Genomic DNA, 15,813 nt, shown 5'->3' with positions numbered 1-15,813 from the left:
TATTTATACATATTATTTTGAATAATAATATCGACTGTACCGAACTTCTGTTCCTTATTAATTTTAACATACCTTTGAGACGTACATGACATACAGTGCTATTCCACACGCTTAATTATAAAACAAATGCAGAAATTAATTCGCCAATTAACCGAGCTCTTCATACTCTAAATGATATTTGTCTAAGATTGACATTTTTTCGGATGCACTGCCCAAATTCAAACGTAGCATCATGTCAATAATTTAAACTGTACAGACACACACAAACAATCACACGCACATTACACACACACACACCTGTACTAAACACGTAACCTGATAATTAAGGAATAAACATACCGCTTAGCATACATTACAAGGAAACATATCATAGGTACCCAACATGAAGTATCTTATTCCTGTATATTGTTTCATCACTGTAAATCATGTACGGTTTATTACCATAATATAAAATAAAAGTAATTCTCAAAAAATACACACTAGATTTGATTATAACAATCAAGCTTTTAAAGTCAAACATTACTAGGTACATTAAATTGTCGGATCACTTTGCGAATGACTGTTTACTAATTACTGACACAAAGCACGAAATTCATTGAATTCAAGATTGATTGATGGAATCGGCAATAGACGCGGGGTGGTAGTTTTTAAATGAAAAGCACCCCTAAAAATTGTAATTTCGGTAAAAGTTTATTATACTTTTTACTCCTGCCATCATGTCAAATCACCTCCCGAAATTAGTGCACTCCACCCCCGGATACCCTGCCTTATTTTAAATGAATAAATTGTGTAATAACACAAATTAATTAAATAAAATTTACTTGCGCACGCCGGAATTTGAACCCGCTTTCTAGCCAATAGCCTTACTCCTCTAACACGACGTGTACTTTAGATTCGAATGGAGAACCCCGGTGAAAAATGTTATGGAATAAAACATAATTATTATTCATACAGGTCAACAAATGCAGATTCTGAATATATAAGTTTCATTACATCTAATTTGATGCGAAGAATTAATAAATAGTTATTTAAAAGTGAATATAATGAATCAGTTGTGTCTAGACTCTAGACAACCGCAGAACTACGCGGGTTGGCATCACTGAATCGGCTGTGTCTAGACTCTAGACAACCGCAGATCTACGCGGGTTGGCATCACTGAATCGGCTGTGTCTAGACTCTAGACAATCGCAGATCTACGCGGGTTGGCATCACTGAATCGGCTGTGTCTAGACTCTAGACAACCGCAGATCTACGCGGGTTGGCATCACTGAATCGGCTGTGTCTAGACTCTAGACAACCGCAGATCTACGCGGGTTGGCATCACTGAATCGGCTGTGTCTAGACTCTAGACAATCGCAGATCTACGCGGGTTGGCATCACTGAATCGGCTGTGTCTAGACTCTAGACAACCGCAAATCTACGCGGGTTGGCATCACTGAATCGGCTGTGTCTAGACTCTAGACAACCGCAGATCTACGCGGGTTGGCATCACTGAATCGGCTGTCTAGACTCTAGACAACCGCAGATCTACGCGGGTTGGCATCACTAAATTGGCTATGTCTAGACCTTGTACTGGTCTCAGTTTAGTATGGAGTTGACCTGTTGATACAAAAAGTAAGCTTATTGGGTAACTACAAACCAATTAGTCAATTAGACCATCACTAGAAAAAATTATTGAAAAATATATTCAAATAAAATTAATAAGATATTTAGAAGATTTTTCTATAATAGATACTAATGAATACGGTTTCCAAAAAAAAGGAGTACAGAATTGCTGCTTCAAAAATTTTCCAACATGATAAATAATGAATTAAACTGTAAAAAACATACATTTGTCTTATTTATAAATTACTCAAAAGCCTTTGATACTATTGATCAATGGTAAATTACAATACTAGAAATTATAGGAATAAGAGGAAAACTACTAAAACTTTTTGAAAATTACTTAAGGCGATGCATTACGTCGTGTAATATTTTAAATCGAGCTGCTATCAATAACAGCCCTTACGTAGATGGCGATAAGGTTTAAATTCCCGCTTAACACCATCCAGATGTTTTGATTTATGCAAGAAAAAAACATGGCCAAAAAGTGCCTTTATTTTATTTTGTGGATGTTCAGAGATAAATATTTTTTTTTTTTCGATCATTTTATAAATAACTTAATTTTGCCACATTATACAATAAAATTATAGAAAATGGGTTCGTAAGTAGGAGATTTTGAACTTTAAAGCAGTTTTCATAGGCCTTATACATTATTTTTTCTGGGCTTATAAAAATACTTATCTAAAAAATACTCGATTATTTCAAAGGCCAAGATGTATTCTACTCGCAGTATTTAATTAAAGCATCTGAAATATTTCTAGGCGACCAAATTTTCAAACCAAAAACACATGATTTTGCATTACTACGTATGGCATCGCCTTAAATAACCGATGCATGAAATTAAAAGCCTTAAACTCTAAACAAAAAATAAAAGTTTAAAAAGAAGTTTTTTGCGGGCGTTCCTCAAGGTTCCATATTAGGTCCAATTCTGTATATATTATATATGTATCTTTTATTAAATACATTTTTACACATGTAAAGCACTTTTTATACGCGGATGATACTGCTTTAGTGATTTCTAGCAGTGATTTGCAAACTTGCATAGACCTTTTACAAAAATACTTCATTGAACTCTTAAAATGGTCTCATGACTCTGGCTTAGTCATAAATGCCAAAAAAACTAAAAAATTGTTACATACAAGATCCCCTAATTTTAAGGTATATATTACACCAGAAATAAAGACCCATACCTCAAAAACAAAAAAAAATTGTTCTAATCTCCACACTTCGAATAATTTATTTATCTCTAGCTGAATCTGTTATAAGGTATGGAATAACAGCTTGGGGATTTTCCTGTATAACTAATATCGACCATGAATTTATTAAAATTTATACGAAAAAACGCATAATATTTCATACTTCTATCAGAGTCTCAAAATTATTTCAGTGAGAGCAATTATGTGGTACAAAATTATATTTCAACACATAAATAACCCCTTATATATAAACAGGCTAGAACACAATCGTAATACTCGTTTTAACTTTAATTAAGAACTTATTGTACCTAAGCATACAAATAAATATGGAAAAAGAACGTTAAACTGTATCATTCTCAGTTGTTTTAATATGTTACCTGCTGAAATTAAAAACAAGGCCCAAAACAAACTATTGGTGAACTTACTGAAGACTTGGCTTACTGAAAGAATTCATTTGTTAGAATAATACACAAATAACTTTGTTTACATCACCTTAATACATATATATAACCTCTACATGTTTCATGAACAATGTTCACCTCATCAGGAGCAAGTATTTACTCAATACTCAATATATACTTGCTCCTGATGAGGTGAACATTGTTCATGAAACATGTAGAGGTTATATATTATATTAAAGTCATGTAAACAAAGTTATTTGTGTATTATTCTAATAAATAAAGACATCACAAAGTGGTAAGCTTTCAGAAGAAATTTTCTTGGAAAAATTAATTAATTTGTATTAGCTTACAATGACATATTATTCCAAAGACTTTTAAAAATGTTATTTATGTTTTTCATCATTTTCTTTTGCTATATTTCTGTAAAAAAAATTGTTTTATACATATAATTGTAAAAATGTAACTGTACACTCACTATAAAATGATTTATAATGTAAAGAACCCGTTAGACAAACTGCTAAAAAGGAATTTTTTGCCTTATATTTTTAAAATGTGTAATATATAATAAAAAATAAAAATAAAATTTTAAAAAGCTTCTTGTGAAGACAAGACATGGCTATTTGTGAAGTCGGAGGCGTTCTAGCTTACATGGGAAAATTTAAATTTTGATAATTATTAGAGATGTGCCGATTATGACTTTCGCCGACTAGCCGACTAGCCGATTAGTCGGTTGTAATAAGACCAACTAGTCGGCTAAGCCGATTACGGTTTCGGGGATAGTTGTAGGTACCCTGAAATGTCGCGCATGGCCAAAGTGTACCTCTGCTGTCCCGCAAGTTCTGTTTACAGTGAGAAGCTGTTCTCAGAGGCCGGAAACATATATGAAACAAAAAGAAATCGATTGCTACCAGAAAGGGCAGAAGCTTTAGTCTTCTTACATCATAATTTACCCTTAATTAAAAAATATAAGTAAGTTATAAAAAATATAAGGAGATTATGATATTTTTGGTTGTCACAATTGTGACTTTGATTTGATTAGATTATGTAGGTATGGTTATAAGAAATATGTTTATTTCATTTTTTTTGTTTTTATCAAACAGTTCATGTTTAGAATTTTTGGATATATATATATATATATATATATATATATATATATATCCTAGCCCATTTGTTTTAACTGATTTTGCATCTCTTGAATTTCAGAGAGAAAAACTGACATTTCAGTGCCTTTCTCATATCTGTATTGAAAGAATCATTGTTGGATAATATGGATACTGGTTTCCGACTTCTGTTCATATACACTTAGAAGCTTACTCCACATTGCAGCCGAAGTTATGCACGATATATGTAGCATAACGTTTTCCGGCACTCTCGTAACCAGTAGCGTCTGAGTTTTAGCATCTTTTGTCTCCCAAGTGGTTCGCGCGGTAACATCTTCAGGTTTCATAGTGCGCCCTTCAACAATGTCCAGCCATCCCTGTCCTCTGAGAAGTACTGTCGTTTGAAATTTCCAAATATTCCAATTCCTTGCCCCTTCCAACTTCAATACATTGTTATTCATCACGTTTCCTTCCATTTTGCTATCCTGCCTTGCCTGATCAGATATATCAGTGGTATTTTATCCTTCTCAACGAAAATTTTCTGCACTTTTCGCTGGTATTCACTTCCGATGATTTATTTTGCGTACTTTTAACTTCATCAACAGATTTGCGACTCTGGGCCCATAACCTGTGATTATTTCAATAAAAAGGTTCAGTTTTATACAGAAATAACTTTATTTTTCTTCTTACAAATGTACACATTGACAGGTCTCTTCTTAGTAATAGACAATAGGACAAAGTTAAACAGTATTGCCAACAAAACAATGTTTACAGATACCTTATAGCCAACCTAAGATAATTGCATTAATATTGCCATATTCTTACAATGTCCCTTTTGGAAGTTTTGTTGATTTCATTCTTTAGTTTTGTTGCATCTTTTTTTAAGGGCAAGTTATAATGAATTGATTGTTGGTAATTTTTTTCATACTGCTTACTCCGATACCCCGAGCAGATATTTTAATTTTACTTTGTATAGTTTCCTTGAGTTGATCTTGATTTTGGTTAATATTTAAACTTCGCTGTCCTAGTTCTTGTATGTTCAATAGACCTTTTTTTGCAAAACTGAGTTATGAATGCCAATATGTTCATTAGCCTATTGCGCATTAATGAAGCTCAAAAAAACCATATTTTTTGGTTTTTAAGTGACATTTTAAGCATTTTTCGAGTGCCAATATCCACTCACGGAACAATGTTTCAGTTCTTGTTTGTTCAATTTCCTGGATATTGAACATTCAAACACTCAAAGTTATGAATACAATATTTTTTTTAAAGTTCACAGATATTTGTTCAACATCCCGCAGAAGGTTGAGGTCTTGAATGTTCAATCTCCACTGTCAACCAATCAGGAGCCAGCTAGTTAAAATGTGGGGCCATGTTGATTTTTAGTTGTTTTCTAACAACGAAATTGTTCCACTAAAAATACGTTTAATTGCGAATATATACTGTTATTGAACTAAAAAATGACTTCACAGACTCCAGAATCAATAAACCTTAGAACAGTAGCTCAAATAGAAAGGTAAGTCTTAAAATTATATCATTTATAGGCTTTTTCACCATATTTTACATGTACTTCTTGAATTTGCTAGGCAAATATACAGGTGCTTCATTTATTATTTATTTCTTCAATTATTTATTTACAAACTTAGGACTTTTACCTAAAATGAGTATTAATAAATTATATTAGTGCATTAAAACTTATTTTTATTCAATAAATACAACAAAAGAGCCAGGAAATGGAAATGTGCAAAAAGTCGACTTTCCTCATAGTCTGATTGAAATACATCTACGACACATATTTTGTCCGTTATCACTGCTGAGATCGCTGATGAAAACGAAGTCCAAATATTTCAATTTTGAATTCATTCAATTAAAAGTTTCAGATTTTTTTGTTTTTTTTTAGTCACATAAAAAACAATAAACATATTCTTATGTAGGAACTACAATAAAACCAACTAGGCAAACGACTAACAATAATAAATATAATGTTAAAAAGCGCACACCCATAAACCAAATCGCGGGATATTATAATTTTAGGATTTTAAGAGCTTAAAGTATTTAAAAAAACAATATTTTACTCACAATAATCAACATAAATAATAAGCTCACGGCAAATAAGATCTTCCGAAAGAAAAAAAAAATCATTCTAAAGTAAGTTAACTTTAAAAATTACATTTATCAAATGTAGGTAACGAAACAATAAAAAAAAAACAAATTTTCAACTGAAAATTGAACTTCAATAATTTTACGCATCACTCGGGATTTTTTTATGGAACACCGCACAAAGTCTCCACTGCTCCCAACCATCTGGAGCCAGTGAGACTATGGAATCCCCAATTGGGGTATATTAGTATATTGTGAGGCTGAAGATAGTGTGGAGGGGAAGGAGATGGAGATGAGAAAGAGAGGAAGGAGGATGAAGGAGAAGAGAGATGGCATTTGAGTATCTATTCGGATCTGATCACCAAACACGGCTAAAGCCATTTCAATTCTTATGATGGTCTTTACACCATATCTTCCTCTCTGGAACATGCCGCAAACAGACTATATATTATTTTAAATGAATAATTTGTGAAATAACATAAATGAATCAAATAAAATTTACTTGCGTACGCCGGGATTTGAATCCGCGACCTCCGGATTTCTAGTCAAGAGTACCCCTAGACCACGGAGACCGTAATACGTACGATGTAAGAATATTTCACATCACGCATGCACCGACAACCGATAGTAGTATATTAGCGGTAGGTACCTTTGTACTTGTGCATTGTTTTCAAACTTCCAAAATATTGGATGATTTATATAGAGCAGTTTTTGTGAAAAATCAACTCAAGGACTCAAGAACTAAGTATATTTTAAAGTAATACTTTAAGTCAACTACTAACTAAGATAAAAGTAAAGTATTTGAAATGTGAAAATCACCCTGTATATACAATTTACAACTAATTGGCTAATTGAACAAAAAATACCTCAAACTTATGGGAGCCGAATTGTTCAATCTTCAGACGATATGTTCAATATCCAAAATAATCATTCATCATTTTCAAGACATGTTCAACGTCCACCTTTAAAGTCATAATATGGGCATATTATAGCTTCAATCTTCGAAAAATGATCTTTAATAATTTCCTGTTACACATATGTATTAAACGAAATTACCGAAATCGAGAATTTTTTAGAATTTGCCTGTAAAAACAAAAAAAAGTCTCCTGTAAAATTTTCTAAATGGTCTATTCAACATACAAGAACTAAGGCAGCGGACCTGTTATTATTATGGGGAAGTTTTTTTCAACATTCTCAGTTTCTTGGTAATTGGATTTTAAAGCTGACGCATATGTCACTCTTTCGTTTTTTAATTTTCAGCATTTCTTTCATCATTTTATTTCGTTCCTTTAGTTTTGCAAGATCTACCGCCATATGCGAAATGTTTTCCATGATAGGGTTTATTTTTTTTTAAATTTCTGTTTTAATTTCCTTTGTAATTCTTGAATATTCAAATAGTGTTGTCATTTTAGCTATTTCGTTTTTGGCTTTATGGATATAATCGTGTGGATCGACTTTTTCTTCCATTGTGACGGTATTACTGTTTTGTTTCGGGTCTCAACGTGTTAATGCGGCTAGTATGCAGTCACTCACGTCGGGCGCCTGCGAGCTAGCAGACTACACCAGTAAAATACATAATATATATGACTGAGTTACTGTAACAAACACATTATATTCCTGGCAGGTAGCTGGCTGGGGAAGGACAGAGAACGGAAAAGCATCAGAGGAACTGAAGACCCTGGATCTGCCAGTCATTGGTTACAGGGAATGCCGCCAAGAGTTATCCAAGTACAAGTTCAGCAAGTACCTCACGACGGATAAACTGTGCGCTGGACATCTCAATGGTAAATATTATATAGGGTCTAACAGGGTGTCGTTGGGACTTGCGACTTGACCTTTACTTGAGACGACCGTCTTGCTACAAGTTTTTTGTGGTTTATTTTTGTTTAGTAGAGCTGCATTTTTAATCCGACTAATACAAAAGCTCGTAATGCTTTTTGTTAAGTCTTCCTCGGGCGTTCCCTACATTTTCCACCATTCACTACTGTTCACCAACTGTTAAAAAACTCGTCTTTAATTCAGTCACGTGTCAATCTAATACCAGTGCAGAGATATTGCGTCTTTCTCGGACATCTCCGAATTCTTCTACCATCCAAACTACTCTGTAAGTATTCCTGGTACTAAAAAGAACAATCTTTTGAGAAATCAGTTGAGTTGTGTTTTGTGTTTACAGGGGACAAAGAAAGAAGCACACATATTTTTGCATATATGAAAATTAAATCTTTTTGCGTTTTTCAGGAAGTGCCATGTGCGAGGGCGACGCTGGTGGAGGATTGGTATTTCCTTCAACGGAAAGGGAGGGCTCCACCCGCTGGTATCTGCGTGGGGTGGTGAGTAACGGGCCTATCAATGATGAAGGAACTTCCTGCCGATCCAACACTTACACGGCTTTCACCAACATCTTCAAGATGAGGGACTGGCTGAAGACAACTATTAGAAGTGTAACACGACCCACCATTACTAACGATGTTAACAAATAGAAATGGATGTCTATTTAAATGTATTTAATTCAAGTTAACCTTAAAAACTCGCAGTTTATAATCAAATACTTATCGGTATTTCGTAAGAATTTTCTGCAAATTGGTTCTTAGATTATGTAATAATTTAAAGCTATTAACAATTGTGGACAAAGTTATTTTAGATTTAAAACCTTATTGTTCATAAAACTTGAAATTTCACATTTGTTTTAATTTTTCCGGATTTTGTAGTTGTTTGAAAGTGATCAAATAATACTTATACATAAATTTAAACTGTTTAATCAGGGTATCATTACGACCTCATGTTTCGTCAAATTGTTTCATTTCTGCTATATGGTCACTCGTTTTACAACAATTGTGCATAATGCTGCGTGTACGAATGAGAAAAAAGCTTGAGCCGAACCAAAAATTATGGGAAAGTAAAGAAGCAACCGCAAATGGTGCGAAAGAGCAAAAAAATATTTTTATTAACGAATTTTCCACAATGATTTAAATTGTGTTTTTAAGTAAAATTGTCAGATTACCATACTCTTTTTTTACTATTCATAGTTTGTGAAAATACCCCATTCGTGGCTCGGCTCGCGCTTTTTTCCTCGTGTATGTACGCAGCATAATTTTTCTATTTATTTATTGTCAATTTTTTGATACATACAGGTATATATATAATTATACAAAATATAAAGAGTAACAAAAAAATTCAATAAGTAAAGCCAACAAATGCATTGCAATAGTCAAAGATTGGCTACTTAGAAATCTTCTTAGTCTAAATTATGAGAAAACCATTTTTATTCCCTTCTATAATTCCCAAAAGGCATCCCCTAAAAATAATCCTAACCTGAAGTTCCATAATGTTAATTGTAACCCTGAGACATGCTCAAACTGTGAAGATGTAAAATTAGGAAATTATATAAAATACCTAGGTGTAACTATTGACTGTCAACTCAAATGGACTTATCACATAGACAAACTGTCAATAAACTGAGGCACCTAATTTACATATTCAAACGCATGAGCAATATCGTTAACATAAGAACTATGAGGCTCGTTTATGATGCATTGGTACTTTCATCTATTTCCTACGGAATAATCGCCTGGGGAGGAACATTCAATAACCATGTGAAACCTCTAGAAATTATTCAGAAATCTATCATTAAGATAATGCACCAGAAGACCAAGACATATCCCACCGATAAATTGTTTAAGGAAACTGACATTATGGAACTAAGGCAGATCTACTGTGTCCAATGTCTTAAATTTGTATACACTCGTCCTTATAATTTCTGTAAAAATCCAAATCGTTCTAGCCAGAGACACAACTTATGCATGTACACAGTGCCTCACTGCAAAACTAGGCTAGCCCAAAGACACATTAACTATATTGGCCCAAAATTGTTTAATTCCTTGCCGAGTTCCATCAAGATGTGCCAAAACCTAAACTCGTATAAAATAAATGTCAAAAGCTGGGTAAAAAAGTATCTGGAAGTGAGAGAATTTTTTCTATAAGTTATACGAATATAACACCTATATATGAAAATATGTTACCATCTAAATTTAAAAAAAAAAAAAAAAAGTTTAACTTCTTTTAAACTGTTTTTTTATTAAAACAACCAAATGTACTATATGATTTATTTTTTATTCTTTATTCATATCTTTTTTTTCATTTAAACCATAGATAATATAACCACCACTATTTTGATTTTCACTTTATAATGCCCACGCACAGGCTTCGCCTTTGTGGGATTTTTTTTTTTTTTTTTTAATTTTTTTTTTTTTTTTTATATTTTTTATATAATAAAACGAGCAAAGGCTTTACATTAAATTCCCTTTTTCATGGTGTTCTTCATTATTTTAGGTTTAAACATGAATACCGTAAATAAATTATTATCGGTCGTTTACGCTAATTTAGCGTTTTTCCACTGATCCAGTCTGGGGTTTTGAAATTCATTTGTGATAAAGTATTACAGATGTAAATTTGTGTGCATCAATTACTTCTGCATTCATCCTTTGGCGTAGTGTATCTCATCATTTAGCCTATGTTCATTCTTTTTTTTTATTTTTTTTATAGTGAATACCTCACAAGAGTCCCAACTGCTCCCGTCTGGAGCCAGTGAGAATATGGCATCCCCAATTGGGGGATGTTGTGAGGCTGAAGGTAAGTGGGGAAGGGAAAGAGGAAGGTGGGGAAGTACCTGGCTATTCAGATCTAGTCACTAAACACGGCTAAAGCCATTTGGAGCAACGTTTCAATTCTGAATGGTGGTCTTACACCAGGGCGATACTGGTAGTATCTTCCACTCTGGAACGTGCCGCAAATATACTATATATTATTTTAATTAATTAATTGTGAAATAACACAAATTAATCAAATAAAATTTATTTGCGCACCCCGGGTTCGAACCCGCGACCTTCGGAATGGCAGTCCAATGCGTTACCACTGGACTATGCCGGCCATCAAATTAATTCTGTTAAAATCATAATTTAAAATCATAAAAAATACATGTATTTGTCAGTCGATTCCTCAAGGATGCATTTACGGAACACCGCTAAATGTTGGCATTACCCATGAAATTTTAAAATAAATAAAAAATGATTTTATAATTCTTGTTTTTTTTTAATAAACTGTTTACGTAATAGTCGACATTTATTTTTGTACTTTATTTACGATACTTACAGTTGTTGGTGATTCTTTTTCTAGATGTAAGTAGTTGTCTCCCTTCGTGGATGTCTTTAGAGTCAATTTACAAATAATCATAATAATAATTCTGAACAGACAAACAAAAACAAACAAAAAATGGTTTAACTGAAGATTGAACTTTCCTGACCAGGGACACCCAAGCCAAATTTTAATTAGATAGTACCGACATTTATTTTGTATATTAACTGCAGCAATGTTTTATTTATTTAATATATCATCCAATGCATGTGTGAGTTTGTGTGTGTGTATGAGTGCTACCGATAGTGCTTTTCATTTCAATTAATTCATTCATAAATTTACCCGAGAAAACAAAATCAATTTTCAAATAGACATGTTTTAAAAACGAAGCGTTTTAAGCTGAAGTTTAGCGTTGCCCGGCCTTTAAGCAGGGTTTTTGGAACGCTTATGTAAGCAGTGACTTTCCTCTTGTTTTGAGGTTCCAAGCTGTCAAAGGATGCTCGGAAGGGGTGGCAATGTACTAGGCACGTTGATCCAAGCTGTGAAAGGATTTATTTATACAAAAAATAGTTTTAAACATAAAAAAAAACATAATCTGCACATCTCACTAGGGCATTCCTGCGTCAAGATATGCAGCTTTACAATAACATAATTTTAAAAAAATCATATAAGTAAACTTAATATAATAATAAAATTAAATTTAAACACACAAACGAAAGGTTAATGACACGGTTGTGTCGAGACCGGTAGCAAAAATAAACAAAATTTTAGTAACAAATGTACAAAAAATAAAAATAAAATGTCCACAAAATAAACACTAGGCAGTACCTTTATAGTAAGTTGGTAACAATAACATTCTTCTGTTAACTAAAGTACAAGGTACCTGTGCTGGCTTATCAGACACAAGCATAGGGTAACCATACTAACAACCATTAGATGGATAGTATGAATAGTAAATTATTACAAAAAAATTAAATAACTAAATAAAAGTAGATTAACAATACCCGTTAGGTTATAATAAGTAAATAATATTAATAATAATAAATAGTAAGTAAGCAAATAAATTATGTATATTGATTAGATAGAGAAAATAATACGAGAATGAAGTTGTTAATAATAAGAAGTAGATAATAAAAACAATAAGTAAGTTATTATAACAATAAGTAAATAATAATAACAAAAGAAAATAATAAAAACAAAAAGTAATTTAGTAAGTATATGAGTACATATGCAGTAAGTAAATATGGATTGTATCGAAACAGGGCTTCCACAAAGAATTATGATATAAGCGACAACATGGGTGATCCAAAATCATCACTCTCAGCTAGTACAGAGATTTTGACCATTTTCTTGAATTAATTTATCGTACCTATGGTTTTTATATTTTCACCAAGCATATTATTTATGGCAACGGAGCTTTATATGAGAAACTCTTTTGTCCGAAGGATGTTCTGGTATACACCGGCTGATACAAAAGAAGTACCCATTCTAGTGTTGCGCACTTGTTGAGATCTTTTGGCAGTAATAGTGTGTATTATGTACAACTACAATTTCCAACATGTAATTTTAGACGCCTTATGAAATTATCAGCTGCAGTATTGACATCAGTGGTAGATAAGACTGTATTCCATGTTTCCTCTTTCAGTGTCAAATTTAGTAGATTAATAAGTTTATTAACAGTTAGTCTAAGCTTTACGTCTATTTTTTTTTATTTTGTTACTATGGATTAAGGATATTTCAATAATGTAGCAAAATGGTCTGTAATGAATATAATCCTGAATACAGCACTCTGAGAATCGTCTTTTGACTTAACCATAATGTGGTCTATACAACTCTCAGTACTTGATGTTACTCTAGTCGGTGAGATAATAAATGGTTTTAAACCATGGTCAATTAAAAGTGAAAGATATTGTTCACTTTTTACGTTTTTCCTATCCAAAATATTTATATTATTTAGGTGGTCAAGAAAAGTATCAATGTGTGCTTGAGAAGGAGATCTATAAACTGCTAATACACATACATTATAAGGAAGTTGTAATTTAAGACAATTGGCATGTGGAATAGTTATTTCTTCAACAGAAACTATAGCATCTTTCCGAGTGTAAACGACAACTCCATCATTTTGTAAATAGTTTTTTTTGGTGCTGTGTGATGAATATCCAGTAATACCTGGGATATACATTGAATCTTTCAACCAAGCCTCACTAAAACGATAATACCAAATCTATGTTGTAGGTATTGCATCGACAACAGCTTTAGTGTCATCGAAATTTTTTTTATGCATCTTATATTCATACTACATTTAGAGAGAGCAGAATGGTTCAGAAATTCATTACATATTGATTACTTACATATTGAACTTACCTTTTTAAGTTGTCGTACCCTTAAATTAAATATACCAATCCTAAGAGAAAGTCCAGTTATATTCAATTTTTCAATTAAGTCCTAAACCCTGTATCTAAATTTCGCCAATAAACAATTAGATAATAAGTGTTAATCTCAAGTGACCTACCAGGTAAGTATTGTACTGTATATTTTCTAATATTCTTCTCCATAAATAGTTAAGTAATAACACTGTAGAAATGTATCATAAGTTTGTACAGCGCCCTTGAGGTGTTTTTGCACAAAAACGGCGCTATAAAAGTCATCCAGGTATTATTATTATTATTATTATTATGGGTCATCTATGTTGATATTGATTTCCTTGTCGTCATTTAGTTCATGATCCAATAAAGAATCCATATTATCGGGAAATTAAGATACTTAATAATATTATTTGGTTCAGTTAGGTATTTTTTTTGTTTAATTTATTGAAATCATCTAGATGATTAATATAAATAGTTGTTTGGTCTTGACCTTTACGAACCATTATTTTACCATATTTAAACCAAACATATTCGTATTTTTTTTTTGCCAATTGTTTGGTTTTCTACAGCAACTTCTTTCTATAGGGACTTAATATTTCTTTATTTATTATTATAATATGACTTTCTTGTTCATATAAAATTACACAAAGAATGATCAAAATAAAGAGTTCACCATTTGCACGTGTTAGGAGTGATTCCCGTGGTGATTTTTTTTTATTTTTTTTTTATTTGTTACAATATTTTTTTACATTTCAAAGTTTTCCAGTAATGTTGGCCTCACTGGGTGGCTTGCCCGTGCTGAGGCCTTCATAGTACATATTTTCCTGTACTGCAGAAGCAACAATAGCTATATGAGTGCAGTCAATTGCTCCTATAGTACCAGGGAAAGGATCACCGGACTGCTCCAATATTTGTCTGGCTTTTTGCCTATCTGCAGCAGTCAAATGAAATTCGACCCACGTCTGGAGTTGATAGCCGATGAAACATTTAATATGCATCGGCTAACCGACGGCTGACAGACAGCCAAGCCCCACATCCAAAATCTTACTTCAGTAAGTACCTGTGAAAAGTTCAGCACTTTAATAATGTATCGTATTTTGTCATGGATTACATAGTAAATTAAATGTACCTCCCACCTGCGACTGGACAGACAGTCCATATGAATGGTTTATTTATGCAATCCATGCTCTTTTTTCGCTTTTAGGATGGGTAATAACGAAATGGCCAATTTCCTTAGATATTAATAAATTCACGAACTCCGTTTGCCCCATTTGGTTTGTGGTTTTTGGTTTCATTGTGGTTGTCTTCAATTACCCACAATTTCAAGCGCCAGCCAGAAAGTTATTTTTATTTATTTAGAAATCCTCAATGGTATGTGTAGTTTATTGTGAATTAAATCACTTATATCTGACATTTCTGGATTTCGACGTGTTAGGTTCTTAACAAACATCGCAATTACGTTATTCTATTCATTTAATAGCATTATTGTGCCACAAGTAAGTCACTAATCATGTTTACAGTCAATACTTACGATGATATTAAATTTTCTCTTGTTAAAACTAAGCAAATATTGTTAATTATCAAAACTTCACACTTAAATGAAGCCAATTCTTTGCAAACGATAGCAATAAGTGGGCTAACGATAGCTCCCGGGGTACCCTTCGCGGAAGGCTATGAGTTTTTAATGTACAAATTTAATGTCGTTAAGTAGATCGAGAATCGCCCTCCTGGTTCTTTTTGTGGCTTCGACGCGATTCCATCGATTGGTTTTTATTTTAAATTGCGCACTTTGATTGTATTTTTTAAATCGTTTTTATTATCCGGCTCGAAGGATCATATTAAAAAAATAGGACTTGGTGAACAGAAGGTAGATTCTTAAATTAAAATAAAACACTTTTGAGAAGTTGAATTCCATCGA

The sequence above is a fragment of the Hesperophylax consimilis genome, chromosome 28, assembly GCF_061612785.1.
Source record: "Hesperophylax consimilis isolate HC1 chromosome 28, BYU_Hcon_1.0, whole genome shotgun sequence".
In the NCBI taxonomy this organism is placed as follows: domain Eukaryota; kingdom Metazoa; phylum Arthropoda; class Insecta; order Trichoptera; family Limnephilidae; genus Hesperophylax; species Hesperophylax consimilis.
The sequence above is the reverse complement of the archived record's forward strand: the minus strand, read 5'-3'. Positions refer to the sequence as shown.